Consider the following 18,671-nt stretch of genomic DNA (forward strand, 5'->3'; position numbering starts at 1 on the left):
CATTTACTTTTACTTTACTTTCATTTTCCGGCTGCTGCCCAGGTGCTGGGACCTTCTCTAAACTGTTGAGCTCAGATCTCAGGGGCTCCCCTCTGTACTCTCCAGAAGCCACTTCCTGAGTCAGCTCACTTCCTCCTCCCTCCTCAGTCCCCTCTTGTACCTCCTTCCCTCATCTTTACTCTTTTTTTTTTTTTTTAATATATGTATTTGTTTGGCTGCGTTGGGTCTTAGTCGCAGCACGAGGGAGCTTCCTTCTCCTTTGCCGTACATGGACTGTGGCACACGGGCTCCAGAGCAGCGGAACTTCAATAGCCGCACCACGCCAGCTTAGCTGCTCAGTGTCCTGTGGGACCGTAGTTCCCTGACCCGGGATTGAAGGTGCGGACCTTGCACTGGCAGGCGAGTTCTTAACCACTGGACCAGCAGGAAGTCCTGTCAAATTGTTTCTGTGTCTTTGAGTTTGAATAGGTGCACATGTTTGTGTCTTTGTGAGTGTTTGATTAACACAGAGAAGAGTTATGGCTTTTTATGACTTTTCATCTTTGGGTCATACAACTCTTCATTTCCCAAGTGTAAAATAGTCATATATATTTTGTCTAGGAGACAAGAGTCCAAAGGTGAAGGAAAAAAGAATTGCTTGAATTTGAGGGGGAAGTGTAGAAGGAGAAGAACACCATAGAACCCATTCTTTCCAGCTAGAGAAACCCCTGAAACGAGAAGCTGTGTGCCACAGCTTGAGAGTAGCCCCCACTCACCACAACTACAGAAAAGCCCACAGAGCAATGCCCAGCACAGCCAAAAATAAATAAATAAAATTATATTTTTAAAAAAGAATTTTAAGGTGGTGGATCCTTAGGTTACATCTTCTGCTTCATAATGTTGCAAGTATGTACAAGTCCTACAAGTTACTTGATTTATGTTGTGTTCAACAAACACTTTCTCTTGGGTTGAGTGAACACTTCTGTGTCTACTTATGCTTACCAGGTTAAGGAAATCACCAAGAGCTCAGTATAATAGAGCAAGAATTAGCTCCAGTGATGGGCAGTTTTGAACACTTATAATCTGAGGGTGGTATACCATGGTCTGCTTAATGTCTGCTTAACATTCTAGTTGCCAAAACACATATTAATGGAACTTTCTGTGCATGCTGCATTTTAAGGCTGTACCTTAAATAGACAAACCCACTATACTCATATAAAGACTGTATTTTAATATGCATCAATCTATGAGTCACAGAATAACTTTTGGGAGGGAGAGACTGAAAGTTAAGGACATTCTAGACACACACTGTCCGATATGCTGGCGACTAGTCATATTTGAATGAAATAAAATTAAAAGAGACACAGACTCACAGATACAGAACAGACTTGTGGTTGCCAAGAGGGAGGGGTGTGGGGGTTGGGGGTTAGTTAGCTGCAAACCATTACATAAAGAACGGATGAACAGGGGACTTCCCTGGTGATCCAGTGGTTAAGAATCCATCTTGCAAGGCAAGGCAAAAGGGTTCAATCTCTGGGCAGGGCACTAAGATCCCACATGCCTTGGAGTAACTGAACCCGCATACCAGGATGAAAAAGATCCCTCATGATGCACTGAACATCCTGTATGTTGCAACTAAGACCCAACGCAGCCAAGTAAATAAATAAATATTTTTAAAAAATAAAATGGATAAACAATGGTAGCACAGGTAACCCTATTCAACATCCTGGAATGAATCATAATGGAAAAGGATCTAAAGAAGAACCTATAAACGTGTATAACTGAGTCACTTTGCCATACAGCAGAAACTAACACAACATTGTAAATCAACTAGACTTCAACCAAATAAATACAAATATGTGAACAACTGATTCATTAAATAAAAGAAAAGTACTCATCATAACACTCATGTGTGAGGTGCTGAAATAGCCACATGTAGCCAGTGTCTCCCTGACTAGAGAGCACAGATATAGAACAATTCCTTCATCACAGAACATTCCGTTGGACAGGCCTGCCTTCATGCTTTGTGGACCTAAGTCAGATGCATCAGACCACGTGAGGTGAAAGAGTCACTATTATTTCTCTTAGACACTATGTCAGATTTCTGTCCAGGATATGAAGACAGATCAAGCTGGCGTGTAACCAAACCAACCCAGGTCATAAGTGTGTGCAGGGCCTCTAGGAACAAACTGCTCCCAGTTCCAAAGGGGAAACACCTGTCCCCCGATTCCCCTTCCCAGACTGAGGCGACTCCCTGGTATCAGTTCCTAGGGGGTCAGTTCTCTTGGAGAGGAGCCCAGAAGAAGGCCTTCCACTGGGTTTAAGGAGGCAGGGAGTCCAGTTCAAGGAGATCTCCAAAACAAAGAGGAGGGAAAGACAGGGATCAGTTGGGAGACACCCTGGTTTATTGAGGGCCGCAGTTCTCAGAGTGTGGTCTCTGGAACCCCTGGGATCACTGAGATACTTTGACTGTTCACTACATGGACATTTGCTTTGAGGTAAAAGAGCAATAACAGAGATTACGTCAGCAAACTTCACTAGTAATTATTTTCACTACAATTTACTTGCAGGAAAAAAAAGGAAAGTTTTCTTATAACGTCCAGGTTGACGTATTAAAAGTTCTTATCTTTCCTTCATAAACCATAATGGAAAAGATATGAAAAAAAAATATACGTATAACTGAGTCACACTGCTGTACAGCACAAATTAACACAACAATGTAAATCGACTATACTTCAGTAAAATACATTTTAAAAATAAATGAATAAAAGTCTTATGTCTCCTGAATTCATCATCCTTAAATCCGCGTTTTAAAGTATCTTCTGTAACCACTGAGCTGCTGGAGCTGCTGGAAGCCCCCACCCTGAGGAAAGGGAAGTTGGAGACTGAATGGTTCCCCCACTATGCAGCGCTCCCTGGGGGGAGCAGCACAAAGACGGTGGTGAAAGCATTATTCTTTGAATAGTCTGAAGACACCCCAGGGGACACCTGGAGTCCACCCCCAAACCTGTGCTAGGGACAAGCATGGGCCCTTGGAGTCCTCCTGCTTCTCGGATTCCCAGGTGTTTTGGATGTTAATCCCGATCTGCTTCCATCAGCAGAAGGAGCGAGACCGTGGAGAAATGCGTGTGGGGAGGAGTGATGGGCCAGGTCTGAAAGGACACACTCCGGATCCCACTAATGCAGCAGCAGCGTGGTCCTGTGACCACAGAGAGGCTGGGAAGTCCCCTCCCAAGAGGGGAGAACAGTTGAAGTTAATCAGCAACAGTGAGTACCCATTTCAATTTATTTAGTGTTCCGATATTTATTGACTCTTTATCACACGCCAAGCTCTGTGCGAACAGCAGCCTGAGACTTGACTGAGCAGCACCTTGGTCTGGGAGAAACGGAATCCACAGCACAGAAGACCTGTTGGGAAGTGCCTGCCACCCCAGGAGAAAGGATAAAGAAAACATCTTCTGGAAGTTCATAGAGTGATTCTAGATTGGAAGGTGCCTGGAGATGATAGGATTTGGACTCCACTTGCAGAGAAGAACAGATTACCAGTGGGGGAAGCTGGAACTGGAGCTTAGAAGCGGGGCCTGTAAGTACAAGTTGTCATAAGGAATACTATGATATTGAATTCATTGAATCCATACATTCTAAAGTTATAAATGGATGGAATAATGACTCATTATATTAAGTGAAAAAGATATCAGTAAGATGAATTCATCCCATATTTTAGAAAGCTATATAAATTTAGATGAAACCACACAGATACGTTGAGTCAAAGTTTTCTAATTTTCAAACTGTTTTATTGTTAATATAAAGAGAAAAGTGCCACCAACTGCTTTGCTTGGATAGACTAACTTCTCCACAACAGACACTCAGAACTGGGGTGTAGACAAGTGAACCCAGCACGTCCCCAGCCTCTCCCTGCAGGTCCCCTGAGGGAGCGACCTCTTCTCTAGTCTCCCTGTGGACCCAGCGCCTGACTCAGGGGCTCAGTCAACACTCCCTGAAGTGCTACCCTTGGGAAGTGGCCTCTTGTGTCCTAGTCAAGAGAGTGATTTCCTCTAGAAGGCACCGCCCAAACACTGAATCTTACAGAAGTGGGTTTGCTCTAACAGCAGGACTGTGACGGTGGCAAGTGTGAGTGTTGGCTCTTTTACTGACGAAGCCAGGGAGCCCTGCAGCACTCATGCCATTTCTCACAAGGCCACCAGAGGGCGGTGTGCAGGGCTTAAGACAAACCAGCCCCATTCAAATATCCTTTCCAAGGTAGCCTTGTCAAAACATGTTTCAAAGTTAGAGGATTTCTTTAAAGTACATTGATTTGCTTTTTGTCTTTAATCTCATTTGGACGCTAGTGGAAGTCCACTGTAAGTAACAAATATGAGGTGAGGCCCTGACAGAAGTTGACACTGTGATACACAGACGTGTAAACTTACATGTCCAGTCCCCCATCTGTCCATCTCTGTTCCGTACACTCTCCCTCTTCAGTTCAGTTCAGTTCAGTAGCTAAGTCATATCCGATTCTTTGAGACCCCATGAACTGCAGCACGCCAGGCCTCCCTGTCCATCACCAACTCCGGAGTTTACCGAAACTCAAGTCCATTGAGTCGGTGATGCCATCCAACCATGACTACTGGAAAAACCATAGCCTTGACTAGACAGATCTTTGTTGGCAAAGTAATGTCTTGCTTTTTAATATGCTGTTTAGGTTGGTCATAACTTTTCTTCCAAGGAGTAAGCATCTTTTAATTTCATGGCTACAGTCACCATCTGCAGTGATTTTGGAGCCCCCAAAAATAAAGTCAGCACTGTTTCCACTGGTTCCCTATCTATTTGCCATGAAGTGATGGGACCGGATGGCATGATCTTCGTTTTCTGAATGTTGAGCTTTAAGCCAACCTATTCACGCTCCTCTTTCACTTTCACCAAGAGGCTCTTTAGTTCTTCTTCACTTTCTGCCATAAGGGTGGTGTCATCTGCATATCTGACATTATTGATATTTCTCCCAGCATTCTTGATTCCAGCTTGTGATTCATCCAGCCCAGTGTTTCTCATGATGTACTCTGCATAGAACTTAAATAAGCAGGGTGACAATACACAGCCTTGATGTACTCCTTTTCCTATTTGGACCAGTCTGTTGTTCCATGTCTAGTTCTAGCTGTTGCTTCCTGACCTGCATACAGGATTCTCAAGAGGCAGGTGAGGTGGTCTGGTATTCCCATCTCTCTCCTGACTCGCAGGGAGTCGGACACAACAGTGCAACTAGCAGAACTGAAGTGTGTCTGATGACTGTTTTTACCACTGAACCACCAGGGAAGCCCGATCTGTACGTCTATGGACTATTAATTCTTTGCCTCATCTATTATTTGTTTTACTTTCTTGAAAGATTTTGTTGAAGAAATCAGCTTGTTAGTACACTATCTGAATTTTACTCATTTAAGCCTCATGATACACTTTAGCACTTCTCTGTATTTTCCTCTTGTTAAACAAGAGACTTGGTAAGATTCAGATCACACTGGGTTTTTAAAAATTACTCTAGCACAAGTGGATAATATTAATAGCAGTTTATAGAACTATCATACCATTTTATACTACTTTATAGCATGGTAATTTACTTCCGTTCCTCTTGAGGGTATCAGGTCTTTTAGATCATCATTAGAGAAAGGGTGACATTCACCAAGCATGCTCACTTCAAAGAAAACACAGATGTTTATGTCATCAAGATTAACATTCATCAATCAAGGAAAACAGCACCATTAAGATCAGTTCAGTCAGTTCAGTTGCTCAATCGTGTCCAACTCTTTGCAACCCCATGGACTGCAGCACGCCAGGTTTCCCTGTCCATCACCAACTCCCGGAGTTTGCTCAAAATCACGTCCATCAAGTCGGTGATGCCATCCAACCATCTCATCCTCTGTCGTTCCCTTCTCCTTCTGCCTTCAATCCCAGCATCAGGGTCTTTTCCAATGAGTCAGTTCTTCACATCAGGTGGCCAAAGTATTGGAGTTTCAACTTCAGCATCAGTCCTTCCAATGAATATTCAGGACTGATTTCCTTTAGGTTAGACTGGTTTGATCTCCTTGCAGTCCAAGGAACTCTCAAGAGTCTTCTCCAATACCACAGCTCAAAAGCATCAACTCTTCACTGCTCAGCTTTCCTTATGGTCCAACGCTCACATCCATACATGAATCCTGGAAAAACCATAGTTTTGACTAGACAGACCTTTGATGGCAAAGCCATGTCTCTGCTTTTTAATATGCTCTCTAGGTTGGTCATAGCTTTTCTTCCAAGGAGCAAGCGTCTTTTAATTTCATGACTGCAGTCACCATCTGCAGTGAGTTTGGAGCCAAAGGAAATAAAGTCTGTCACTGTTTCCATTGTTTCCCATCTATTAGCCATGAAGTGATAGAACCAGATGCCATGGTCTTAGTTTTTTGAATGTTGAGTTTTAAGCCAGCTAGTCATCAGACTAGCTTGATACATTTGTGAATGGAAGCCCTGAAAATAAGAGTAACCTCAGGGAAAGTGACTTTGAAGGTCACTGGGATTTAATTACAGAACTTTGGCAGGACTGAGGAAACAGAGGCCCTTGGAGGGCACAAACAAAACCTTGTCTACACCAGGACCCAGGAGAAAGGAGCAGTGTCCGCACTAGAGACCGAGCCAGACTTGCCTGTGAGTGTTAGGGAGTCTCTGGCGGAGGCATGGGTCAACAGTGGCCTGCCTTGGGGTCAGGGCCACTTGACTGCAACAGTCCTGGGAGGCGTGGCGTGCTGGCATAAGTCCTTTTGCAGGAGGTTGCTGTTCCCCCTACCATAGTTTGGCTTCAGGTCTAACTACAGGAAGAGAACACGGGCCCACCCATCAGCAGAAAACTGGATTAAAGGCTTACTGAGCATGGCCTTGCCCACCAGAACAAGATGGGCAAAGCTTTTCCCCACGGCCAGTCCCTTGCGTCAGGAAACTTGCACAAGCCTCTTATTCTCATCCATCAGAGGGCAGACGGAATGAAAACCACAATCACAGAAAACTAACCAAACTGTTCCCATGGACCACAACCTAATTTCATTCTAACTCAGTGAAACTATGCGCCATGCCATGTAGGGCCATCCAAGACAGACAGGTCATGATGGAGAGTTCTGACAAAATGTGGTCCACTGGAGAACAGAATGGCAAACCACTTCATTATCCTTGCCTTGAGAACCCCATGAACAGTATGAAAAGGCAAAAATATATGACACAGAAGGTGAACCTCCAGGTTGGTAGGTGTCCAATATGGTACTGGGGAAGAGTGGACAAATAGCTCCAGAAAGAATGGAGAGGCGGAGCCAAAGTGGAAACGATGCCCAGTTGTGGCTGGTGGTGAAAATAAAGTCTGATGCTGCAAAGAATAATATTGCATAGGAACCTGGAATGTTAGGTCCATGAATCAAGGTAAATTGGAAGTGCTCAAACAGGAGATGGCAAGAGTAAACCCTGACAGTTTAGGAATCAGTGAACTAATCAGGACTGGATGGGTGAATTTAATTCAGATGACCATTATATCTACTACTGTGAGTAAGGATCTCTTAGGAAAATGGAGCAACACTCAGAGTCAACAAAAGAGTCCAAAATGCAGAAGTTGGGTGCAATCTCAACAACGACAGAATGATCTCCATTCATTTCCACGGCAAACCATTCAATAACACAGTTATCCAAGTCTATGCCCCAAACATTAATGCCAAAGAAGCTGAGGTTGAACAGTTCTATGAAGACCTACAAGATCCTCTAGAACTAATGCCAAAAGAAGGATGTCCTTTTCATCACAGGAGACTGGAATGCAACAGTAAGAAGTCAAGAGATACCTTGAGTAACAGGCAAGTTTGGCCCCGAAGTACAAAATGAAGCAGGCTAACAGAGTTTTGCCAAGAGAACACACTGGTCACAGCAAACTCCATCTACCAACAACACAAGAAATGACTCTACACAAGGACATCACCAGATGATCAAGAGTGAAATCAGATTGATTGTATTCTTTGCAGCCAAAGGTGGAGAAGCTCTACACAGTCAGCAAAAACAAGACCAGGAGCTGACTGTGGCTCAGATCATGAAGTCCTTATTGCCAAGTTTAGAGTTAAATTGAAGAAAGTAGGGCAAACCACTAGGCCATTCAGGTATGACCTAAATCAAATCCCTTATGATTATACAGTAGAAGTGACAAATAGATTCAAGGGATTAGATATGATAGACAGAGTGCCTGAAAAAATATGAATAGAGTTTCATGACATTGTACGGGAGGTGCTGATCAAAATCATCCCGAAGAGAAAGAAATGCAAAAAGGCAAAATGGTTGTCTGAGGAGGCCTGACAAATAGCTGAGAAAGGAAGAGAAGTAAAAGGCAAAGGAGAAAAGGAAAGATACACCATCTTAGAGTAGAGTTCCATAGAATAGCCAGGAGAGATAAGAAAGCCTTGCTAAATGATCAATGCAAAGAAATAGAGGAAAACAATAGAATGACCAGAAATCTCTACAAGAAAATTAGAGATACCAATGGAACATTTCATGCAAAGATGGGCACAATAAAGGGCAGAAACAGTAGGGACCTAACAGAAGCAGAAGATATTAAGAAGAGGTGGCAAGAATACTTCCAGAAGAACTATACAGAAATGATCTTAAAGACCCAGATAACCATGACGGTGTGATCACTCACGTAGAGCCAGACATTCTGGAATGTGAAGTCAAGTGGGTCTTAGGAAGCATCACTATGAACAAAGCTAGTGGAGGTGATGGGATTCCAGCTGAGCTATTTCAAATCTTAAAAAATGATGCTGTAAAAGTGCTTCAGTCAATATGTCAGCAAATTTCGAAAACTCAGCAATGGCCACAGGGCTGGGAAAGGTCAGTTTTCATTCTGATCCCAAAGAAAGGCAATGCCAAAGAATCTTCAAACTACCAGACAATTGCTCTCATTTCACAAGCTAGCAAGATTATGCTCCAAATCCTTCAAGCTATGCCTTAGCAGTATGTGAACTGAGAACTTTGAGCTGTTCAAGCTGGATTTAGAAAAGGCAGAGGAACCAGAGATCAAATTGCCAACATCGGTTGGATCATCGAAAAAGCAAGAGAATTCCAGAAAAACATCTACTTCTGCCTTATTGACTACACCAAAGCCTTTGACTGTGTGGATTACAACAAACTGTGAGAAATTCTTGAAGAGATGGGAATACCAGACCACCTGTCCTGCCTCCTGCCAAATCTGTATGCAGATCAAGAAGCAACAGTTAGAACCGGATATGGAACAACTGACTGGTTCCAAATTGGGAAAGAGTACCTCAAGGCTGTATATTGTCATTCTGTTTATTTAACTTCTGTGCAGAATACCTCATGTGAAATGCCTGGCTAGATGAAGCACAAACTGGAATCAAGATCACTGAGAGAAACCTCAGATAGGCAGATGACACCACCCTAATGGCAGAAAGCGAAGAGGAACTAAAGAGCCTCTTGAGGAAGGTGAAAAAGGAGAGTGAAGAAGCTGGCTTAAAGCTCAACATTCAAAAAACTAAGATCATGGCATCCAGTTCTATCACTTCATGGCAAACAGATGGGAAAACAATGGAAACAGAGACTTCATTTTGGGGGGCTCCAAAATCACTGCACATAGTGACTGCAGCCAAGAAATTAAAAGACGCTTGCTCCTTGGAAGAAAAGCTATGAACAACCTAGACAGCATATTAAAAAGCAGAGACACTACTTTGCCAACAAAGGGCCATCTAGTCAAAGCTACGGTTTTTCTAGGATTCATGTATGGATGTGAGAATTGGACTATAAAGAAAGCTGAGCAGCAAAGGACTGATGCTTTTGAACTGTGGTGTTGGAGAAGACTCTTGAGAGTCCCTTGGACAGCAAGAAGATCAAACCAGCCAATCTTAAAGGAAATCAACCCCAAATTTTTACTAGAAGGACTGATATTGAAAGTGAAGCTCCAATACTTTGACCACTTGATTTGAAGAATGGACTCATTGGAAAAGACCCTGCTTTCAGGAAAGATTTTAGGCAGGAGTTGAAGGGGACAACAGAGGATGAGATGGTTGGGTGGCATCACCGACTCGATGGACATGAGTTTGGGCAAACTTCAAGCAATAGTGAAGGACAGCGAAGCCTGTGTGCTGCAGTCCATGGGGTAGCAAAGAGTCGGACAACAAGAACAAGAGGGCTATGTAGTATCACCAATAAGCTAGGCCTATGAATGTGGCCATGTCATCGAATTCGTCTCATTTGTGAATAAAGAGATACAGCTAGATATTTTTATTGTGATTGTCATGATCAGTATTGAATATTTACAGTAGGTTGAAAGGTAGATGAAGACTGTGACAAGTAGATTGATAGGTAGATAGATAGACAGATGTACAGCAGTGGTAAGTGTTAGAACTGAACTCAGATTTGTCTGACATTGTGATGAAACTAGTATAACATCCCTTAATGCTACTTATAAACCGAAGTTAGCTGTGATTCAAGACAGAAAGGGCAATTTCTTCCTTGCAGTCTGCATTGTAAAGGTATTCCAGCTACCACCAGTATTCACAAACACGTTCAGTTTAGATTTAAACATTTCTCCCAGGAAACTGTCAAAGAAGATAACGTTAGAGTGTTTTGTCCATTTAGTATAAATGTATAATAGCTTCAAGGTGGTAGGTCAGAAGTGAAAGAGGATGATCAATGTTTAATCACTACAAACTTAAGTCATTGCCCTTTAAACTTCCAGTCACGCAGACCAAGTAAAGCAGAGCACTCCTACAGTTTTGGATCTGGTGCTTTCTGTTTATTCATGTTTATCCTAACTGTACAGCATTTGATGTTGAATTATTGAAATGAAATCTTATTGTGACATTTCAGAGTAGTTGTGCACATTTTCCTGGGGAGAAAATGAATTATAGAACAAAATGAAGATGAAAAAAACACAAATGAAAGGTGATAAAAGTAGCAACAATAAACTGTCTTTTTAGGGACCTTTAGAAGTCTGAACATCATCTGAGAACAGTAATTATTCTCAGCGTGTCTTCAAACTTCCAAATTTCTTTGTTCTTCTGAAAGGAACTTAGTTAACATTCTTTTTGTTGTTCAGCTGCTCAGTCGTGTCCAACTCTGCGACGCCATGCACTGCAGCACACCAGGCTTCCCTGTCCTGCACCATCTCCAGGAGCTTGCTCAAACTCATGTCCACTGAATCAGTTTTGCCATCCAATCATCTCATCCTCTGTTGTCCCCTTCTCCTCCTGCCTTCAATCTTTCCCAGCAGCAGGGTCTTTCCTAATGAGTTGGCTCTTGGCATCAGGTGGCCAAAGAATTGGAACTTCAGTTTCAGCATCAGTCCTTCCAATGAATATTCAGGACTGATTTCCTATAGGATAGACTGGTTTGATCTCCTTGCAGTCCAATGGACTCTCAAGAGTCTTCTCCAAGACCACAGTTCAAAACATTCAATTCTTTGGTGCTCAGCTTTCTTTATAGTTCAACTCTCACATCCATACATGACTACTGGAAAAACCATAGCATTGACTAGATGCTCTTTGTTGGCAAAGTAATGTATCTGCTTTTTAATACGCTGTCTAGGTTGGTCATAGCTTTTCTTCCAAGGGGCAAGCATCTTTTAATTTCATGGCTTAGTCACCATCTGTAGTTATTTTGGAGCCGAAGAAAATAAAAGTCTCTGACTGTTTCCATTGTTTTCCCATCTATTTGCCATGAAGTGATGGGACCAGATGCCATGATCTTAGTTTTCTGAATGTTGAGCTTTAAGCCACTTTTTATTTGAAAGAAGGAATGACAGTGGAAGAGCTATAAAACTTAGAGAAACAATGAATTACTTTTAAAAAATCTTACATTAGTACAAGTGACATCCAGTGTGCAAAACAGGCTTATGGATTTTAACCTAAGAGAATAGGAAATAGTGATATTGTTTCAGGTCCACTGAGCAAATAACCTTTAAGAAACTACCACTTGCTTAGTTTTAGTTTTGCATCAAAGATAAACATCCACAAATAACAGGAAAGGTTATTAAAAATATTACTCCTAATATGTGTGGTCCTTTTTATTTTCATAGATTTCAATCAAAATAATGGATTCGGTGCAAAAGCAAACATAAAATCCAGTGAGACAGACAAGGAAAAGACTTGCAAAAATATAATAATGAAAAAACTTCCACTGTTGCCACTATAGAGTTTATTTGGAGAAATAGTTATTTTTCATATAAAAATCATGGGTTATTAACATTATTCTAAATAAATTAGTTGAAAATGTTTATACTGTTATTTCTACTACGGGAAATAGCGATAGAAGTAACTACATAAACAAAATTATCCTTGGGGTCCTCACTAATTTGCAGGACTGTATAAATATCCTGACCAAAATGTTCTGAAAATCTCTGACTACACAGTCGCTGGGCCAGGACTCGGGGAGAGTGTGACTGCAGAGGTCTCCGTGCAGGAGAGGAGGGATCAGGGCAAAGTCCCAGGTACCGGATCTGGTCCTCAGGATCTCAGGTTCTCAGAGTCAAGGGCCTTGTTTGGGGCAGGGACTGTGTTGGGGATCCCTAGTCTCCTCGAGTTTCACTTTCTCTTCGCAAACTGTGTTGTGCCTTTCTGCCAGGACACTCGTGTCGCGGCCCTAGTTCTCACTTCCATTGGGTGTCTGGTTTCTAGAAGCCAATCAGCGGCCCCAAGGTTCCAGGTTATAGTCTCCACCGATACCCCACCCCCACCCCCACCCCCACCCCCACCCTCCGCCGGGACTCAGCTTCTCCCCAGACCCCAGGGATACGGGTCATGGGGCCGCGAACCCTCCTCCTGCTGCTCTCGGGGGTCCTGGTACTATCCGAGACCTGGGCCGGTGAGTGCGGGGTCGGGAGGGAACGGCCTCTGCGCGGAGGGCCGAGGGGACTGCCCAGGACTCGGGGCGGGGGTAGTGGGAGTGGGGCAGGATCCCCAGAGAGGAGACACGCCGCAGCCCTCGCCCAGACCCGTCCTCTCCCACCTGGTCCCGTCCCGTCCCTCCCCTGCTCCCCGCCCCTCTTTCTCTCCCCCAACAAGTCCCGGTCCTTCTCCGACCTTTTCGGTCTCACGTGCCCCTAGCCCCCTCCCCACTCCCGGCCTCATCACCTCTGACCCAGGACCCGCTCCAGGAGGAACATCGGGCCGGGTCTCACCCCTCCCCGCCCCCAGGCTCCCACTCCCTGAGCTATTTCTGCACCTGCGTGTCCCGGCCCGGCCTCGGGGAGCCGCGTTTCTTTGCCGTCGGCTACGTGGACCGCACACAGTTCGCGCGGTTCGACAGCGACGCCGCGAATCCGAGAATGGAGCCGCGGGCGCCTTGGATGGAGCAGGATGTGCTGGAATATTGGGAAGAGATGACACGAGATGCCAAGAAAGCTCAACAGAGAATGCGGTTAGCCTTGAACAACTTGCGCGGCTACTACAACCAGAGCGAGGCCGGTGAGCGACGCGGGCCCGGGTCCAGGTCACGACCCCCATCCCCAGGGACCGGCTGGTGTCGCCCCGAATCTCTGGGTCCGAGGGTCACCCCGACATTGCGGGACCCTCACCGCCCCCCGATTCGGGAGGAGGCGGGGGCGGGGCGCGGGAGACTTTACCCGGTTTCTTTATCAGTTTGGATTTAATCACGGCGGATGGTTGGGGCGGGTCAGGGTCTCACACCCTCCAGTTTGTGTTTGGCTGCGACGTGGGGCTGGACGGGCGCCTCCTCCGCGGGATCTGGCGGACCGCCTATGACGGTGCGGATTACCTCGCCTGAACGAAGACCTGCGCTCCTGGACCGCGGCGAACACGGTGGCTCAGATCACCAAGCGCAAGTGGGAAATCTCCGGGGAGGCAGAGTTCCAACGGAACTACCTGGAGGTCAAGTGCGTGCAGTGGCTCCTCAGACACCTGGAGACAGGAAAGGACACGCTGCTGCGCGCAGGTATGAGGGGCACCGGGCCTCCCTGATTTCCTCTCAGGCTGGAGTCAGCTTTCCACGAGGAGAGGAAAATGGGCTCCTTCTGGGAGCACCGCCCCAACTTCTTGTCTGGAAAGGGCTAATCCCCCCAGGTTTTCATATTCTATAGAAGACAGTGACACACCAGTGGCCCCATTTCTCTGAAGGACAGTTAAAGCAGTCAGTGTTTTTGGATAAGAAACAGAAAACCATCCCTGAAATAACTGGTCAGCAGTGCCCTTTGACCCTGACTGCCATCTTGTGAATCATGAGTTTCTCTCTCAAGGACGGTTCTCACTCTGAGACCATCTTAGGAGGCCAGACTCCTGCTTTTCTGAGACATTCAGCCTCCACCCAAATCAGGACCATTACTCTGTCATTTCCCCTTCCATGGAGTCTCCTACCTTGGCACTCACCCTGACTCCAGAACTTTGCAAGAGCTAGAAGTTTTTCCCAGACCCGGGAGTCCAGGCTGGTGTCTGGTGTTTGTGCTGCTTCTTTTCAAACCCATTAGCTCATCCATTCTCAGCATGGTCACGTGGTTCTGCTTCAGTGGCCCAAGGAATGTGAATTTTCTGATTCTTCCTCTTCAGACCATCCAAAGACACTTGTGGCCCATCACCGCATCTCTGACCATGAGGTCACCCTGAGGTGCTGGGCCCTGGGCTTCTACCCTGAGGAGATCTCACTGACCTGGCAGCACAATGGGGAGGACCAGACCCAGGACATGGAGCTTGTGGAGACCAGGCCTTCAGGGGATGGAACCTTCCAGAAGTGGGAGGCCCTGGTGGTGCCTTCTGGAGAGGAGCAGAGATACACTTGCCGTGTGCAGCATGAGGGGCTTGAGGAGCCCCTTACTCTGAGATGGGGTAAGGAGGGGGTCGGAATGGAGCTTCCTCTCAGATAAGGCAGAAGCCCTTCTGGACACGATCAGCGAGGTCAGGACTGAAGCCTGAAGTCTGGGCCCCTTCCTTTTCTTCCACAGAACCTCCTCAGCCCTCCATCCCCATCATGGGCATGATTGTTGGCCTGATTCTCCTCATGGTCACTAGAGCTGTGATTTGGAGGAAGAAGCACTCAGGTAGGGAAAGGAGGGAGGGATCTGAGTTTTCTTGTCTCACTGGGTGGGTTTCTGGCCCAGGTGCAAGTTTGCCTGCCTTATTACTGGAAAGTACCCTCCACACACTTGTGGAATCTGAGCTGATGCTAAAACTGACTCTTTTGTAAAGTACATGTGAAAATGAAAGACACATTTTTCATCTTCATCATTCCAGTGGGGGCCTGTTTCTCAGCATTTGAAGGTCAGGACGGAATGTCTCTGCCAAGACATGTCCTCCAGGACAGCTGGTCCAGTCCCCCCACGTCTCCTTCCTTCATGTTCCTGAGCCTGTCCTGGATTTTTGGTCACAGTTCTGAAAAGTTCTTTGTTGTCCAGGACTAGGGAGTTCTAGGGTCTCACGACTCAGTCTGTCCCTGGTCGCTCACGTGATACTTTCTTCTCACAGGTGAAAAAGGAAGGGGCTACACCCAGGTTGCAAGTAAGTACGGAGGGAATGATTCCTGAGACCCTTGTGAGGGTGCAGACAGGAGGCCATGCGGGACTCACCCTCCTCACAGTGCCTTCTCCAGTTTCTCTCCTGTGGGTTCTGACCACATCCTGGTTTTGTTCTCCCCCAGGCAGTGACAGTCCCTAGGGCTCTGACGTGTCTCTCACAGTTCCTAAAGGTGAGACACTGGGGCGTCTAGATTGGGAGAGGAGTTGGGGCAGAGGGGACACACTGGGTGGCGGGGGTCTCTGAGTGGGACATGTGAGCGTGTGGGGGGCTGTGGAGAATGTCAGCCCTTACATGACTGACTGAACTGCTTCCTGATTCTTTTGTCTCACACTGTGAGACAGCTGCCTTGTGGGGACTGAGTGATACTCGGTCCACTTTGTGACGTCAGATCCCCGGACCCCTCTTTCTGCAGCTGCGTGTGAATGTGTCTTTGCTCCTATTAGCGTAACGTGATGAGGTGGGGAAACTGCAGACCTCTTCCAATCCAAACTCCTGGATTTAAAAAGTGCTGCCTAATACTCACAGCAGGAGGAATATGTGACCTGTCCGCCTGGGCTGTTTTCTGAAGAGAAAATATCGTTATGTGTAGAGTGCAGACCGGTCGGTGTGGGAGGGAGGGCTGATCAGCTCTTGGGAAAGCACAGGCAGCACTGATATCAGTGTGAGTGGATGAGGTGCTGTAGCTGCTGCAAGAGAGCAAGTGGTCTGAGTCCACATTAATGAAGATAGAATGCAGCGGCGTCTACACTGATCATTCCTTCATCTGGTATTTGTTGTGTGTCTGATAGATGATGCTGTATTTTTGCATCTGTGAAACCTCCGTGAACTAACAACAGACACCCTTTGTTGGCCTCGTGCAGTGTGTTCTGGTGAGGGGGGCAGAGTGAGCCTAATAAGTGAGGGAGGTGTCTGCCTAGAGATTGGCAAGTGCTCTGAGGAAGGTGACCCAGAGTATAAGTGTGTGGGTACAGGGAATGTGGCTGTTTTACTAGAGTGGTCAGTGTAGGCCTCGTTGAGGAGATGATATTTGAGTAAAGATGTGAAGGACATGAAAGAATGTCCAGAAGCATGTCTGGGGGTAGTTCTCTCCAGGCAGAGGAGCCTCCAGTGCAAATGCAAGAGGGCAGGAGAGTGTGTGTGTTCAAGGAAGAGCCAGGAGGCAGGTGTGGCTGGAGGAGCGAGGAATTGACATGAGATCCAGTGTCTGGCCAGATCATGTGGGCTAGGCCTCCAGCATATTATAAGGTGTCTGATGTCCGTGAAAGATGTGGACTCATAAGATGGTTTGACTAGAAGATGACCTGGTATGACTGCTCGTTAGAAGCATCAGTCTAACTGCTGAACACAATCAGGTGAAGGGTGAGTGATGCAGTGGAGGAGCCTGTAGGATTAGTGCGGTGTCCAGGGTGGGGATGCTGGTGCTCCCCTGGACCCGCATTAGATCTAGACAGTGGGATTGGAGCCTGAGAATCTGCATTTGTAATAAGGTTGGTGCTGATGCTGCTGGTCTTCAGATCATATTTTTAGTAGCAAGAATGATCATAGACCAGGATTCCCACATGCTGTGTATCAGCCTCACATACAGAGGTTGTTAAAGAAGCAATCCTTGGTCTTGTCCTAATACTTTGAGAAGGTGGTTCTGGGGAGAGGCTGTGCATTTCGTAAGAAGCCCCACAAGCAATTCAATGATCAGCCAATTTGGGAACCCCTGAGGTATATGACATCGAGTGGCCAGAGAGGAGTCTTAAATCCACATTTAAAAGCATTTTTTTCTTCAGAAAGAAAAGGGAATTTATATTGACAATTCATATTGTCAATTATGAGGTGTGATGTTGAGAAATAATGTAGTTCTTATTCCACCTGAAGACTTAGGCAGTGGTTCACAGTTCAGCGTAATGAAATCCTTGCTCTCTGAAACTATTCTCCAGGTTGAGTTCTCCTCACTTATTCTTGGAGCTAACAATGGGATCCAAATAAAGTTGGACATACAGTACTATATATATATGGCTCCACGGGGACAGGATCCACAGTGTCCACTCGAGGCCAGGTCCCACAAAGGAAGTTTTGGCCCTGCTGGGGCACACCGTCACTCCTCACACAGTGAGCCCCTTGTGCTGGGCATGGACCCCGCGCTGAGGACGGCCATCACTGAGGCTCCCGACAACTGGAGGTGGTGTGACTCCCACTCTCGACACCCTTGTCAGATGCATCCTGCATAGTTCCAGCTTCTCTGTGTCACAACGTCCTGAGTAGAGTCTGGCATGTGATCACCTGAGTGCTGGGACCTCAGCATCATGCTGTGTGCTCTGGCAAGAATATGTGGGAAAGTGGGTTTTCTTCTTTAATGGAGGAAGGTGGTCTCTGCCTCCTACCAAGACTCTTTCAGTGTGGAATTCTCCTAATGTGGAAATGCTCCTAATCAGGTGAGGGGGAGAGAGGGATGGACAAGAATGTCAAATTTCAATTGTTAGAGCAAAGATCTGGAACTGGAACTTGACCTGGTACAATGCAGGCACTCGGGTTTGGCTGAAAGAACAAGCGACTGATAAATGCCATCCGGGGTAGACATCTGCTTGCTTACTTGTTTGTTTGTTTTGTTTTCATTGGAGTGTATTTGATTTACAATGCTGTGTCACTTTCTGCTGTACAATACAGTGAATCAGCTCGAAATATATTCAGTCTTTTCTAGATTCTTTCCCCATGTACACCATTAGAGAGTGCTGCGTAGAGTTCCCTGTGCTATGCAGTATCCACAGCACTTTAAAGTGCTGCCCAGATGGTGGTGGAGGGAGATCCTAGGAGGATGGCTCTGCTCCAGATGCAGAAGAATCCAGACCAGGTGGGAGCTCGTCAGCAGGGTCCAGGATGACATTTCCAAAAAAGGAAAAACTGATGGAATATCCAAAGTATCTACACTTCTTGAATCATTCATGCAAACAGGGGAATCATTAGAGCTGAATTCCTGAGAGCTTCATAGAACATAATCAGCAAAAACAAAGCCTCATCAAGAGGCTCTTCAGTTCTTCCCTTTCTGCCATTAAAGTGGTATCATGTTCTTATCTGAGGTTGTTGATATTGATTTCGCCTGGCAATCTTGATTCCAACTTGTGATTCATCCAGCCTGGCATTTTGCCTGATGTATTCTGCATATCAGTTAAATAAGCAGGGTGCAAT

General features: G+C 45.8%; 1 pseudogene; it reads left to right on the forward strand.

Annotated features, from left to right (window-relative positions):
• The first annotated feature begins 12,522 nt into the window (after positions 1 to 12,522).
• Positions 12,523 to 15,945, forward strand: LOC113881447 (annotated as a pseudogene).
• Positions 15,946 to 18,671: the final 2,726 nt, after the last annotated feature.

This window comes from Bos indicus x Bos taurus, chromosome 23 (genome assembly GCF_003369695.1).
Source record: "Bos indicus x Bos taurus breed Angus x Brahman F1 hybrid chromosome 23, Bos_hybrid_MaternalHap_v2.0, whole genome shotgun sequence".
Lineage (NCBI taxonomy): Eukaryota > Metazoa > Chordata > Mammalia > Artiodactyla > Bovidae > Bos > Bos indicus x Bos taurus.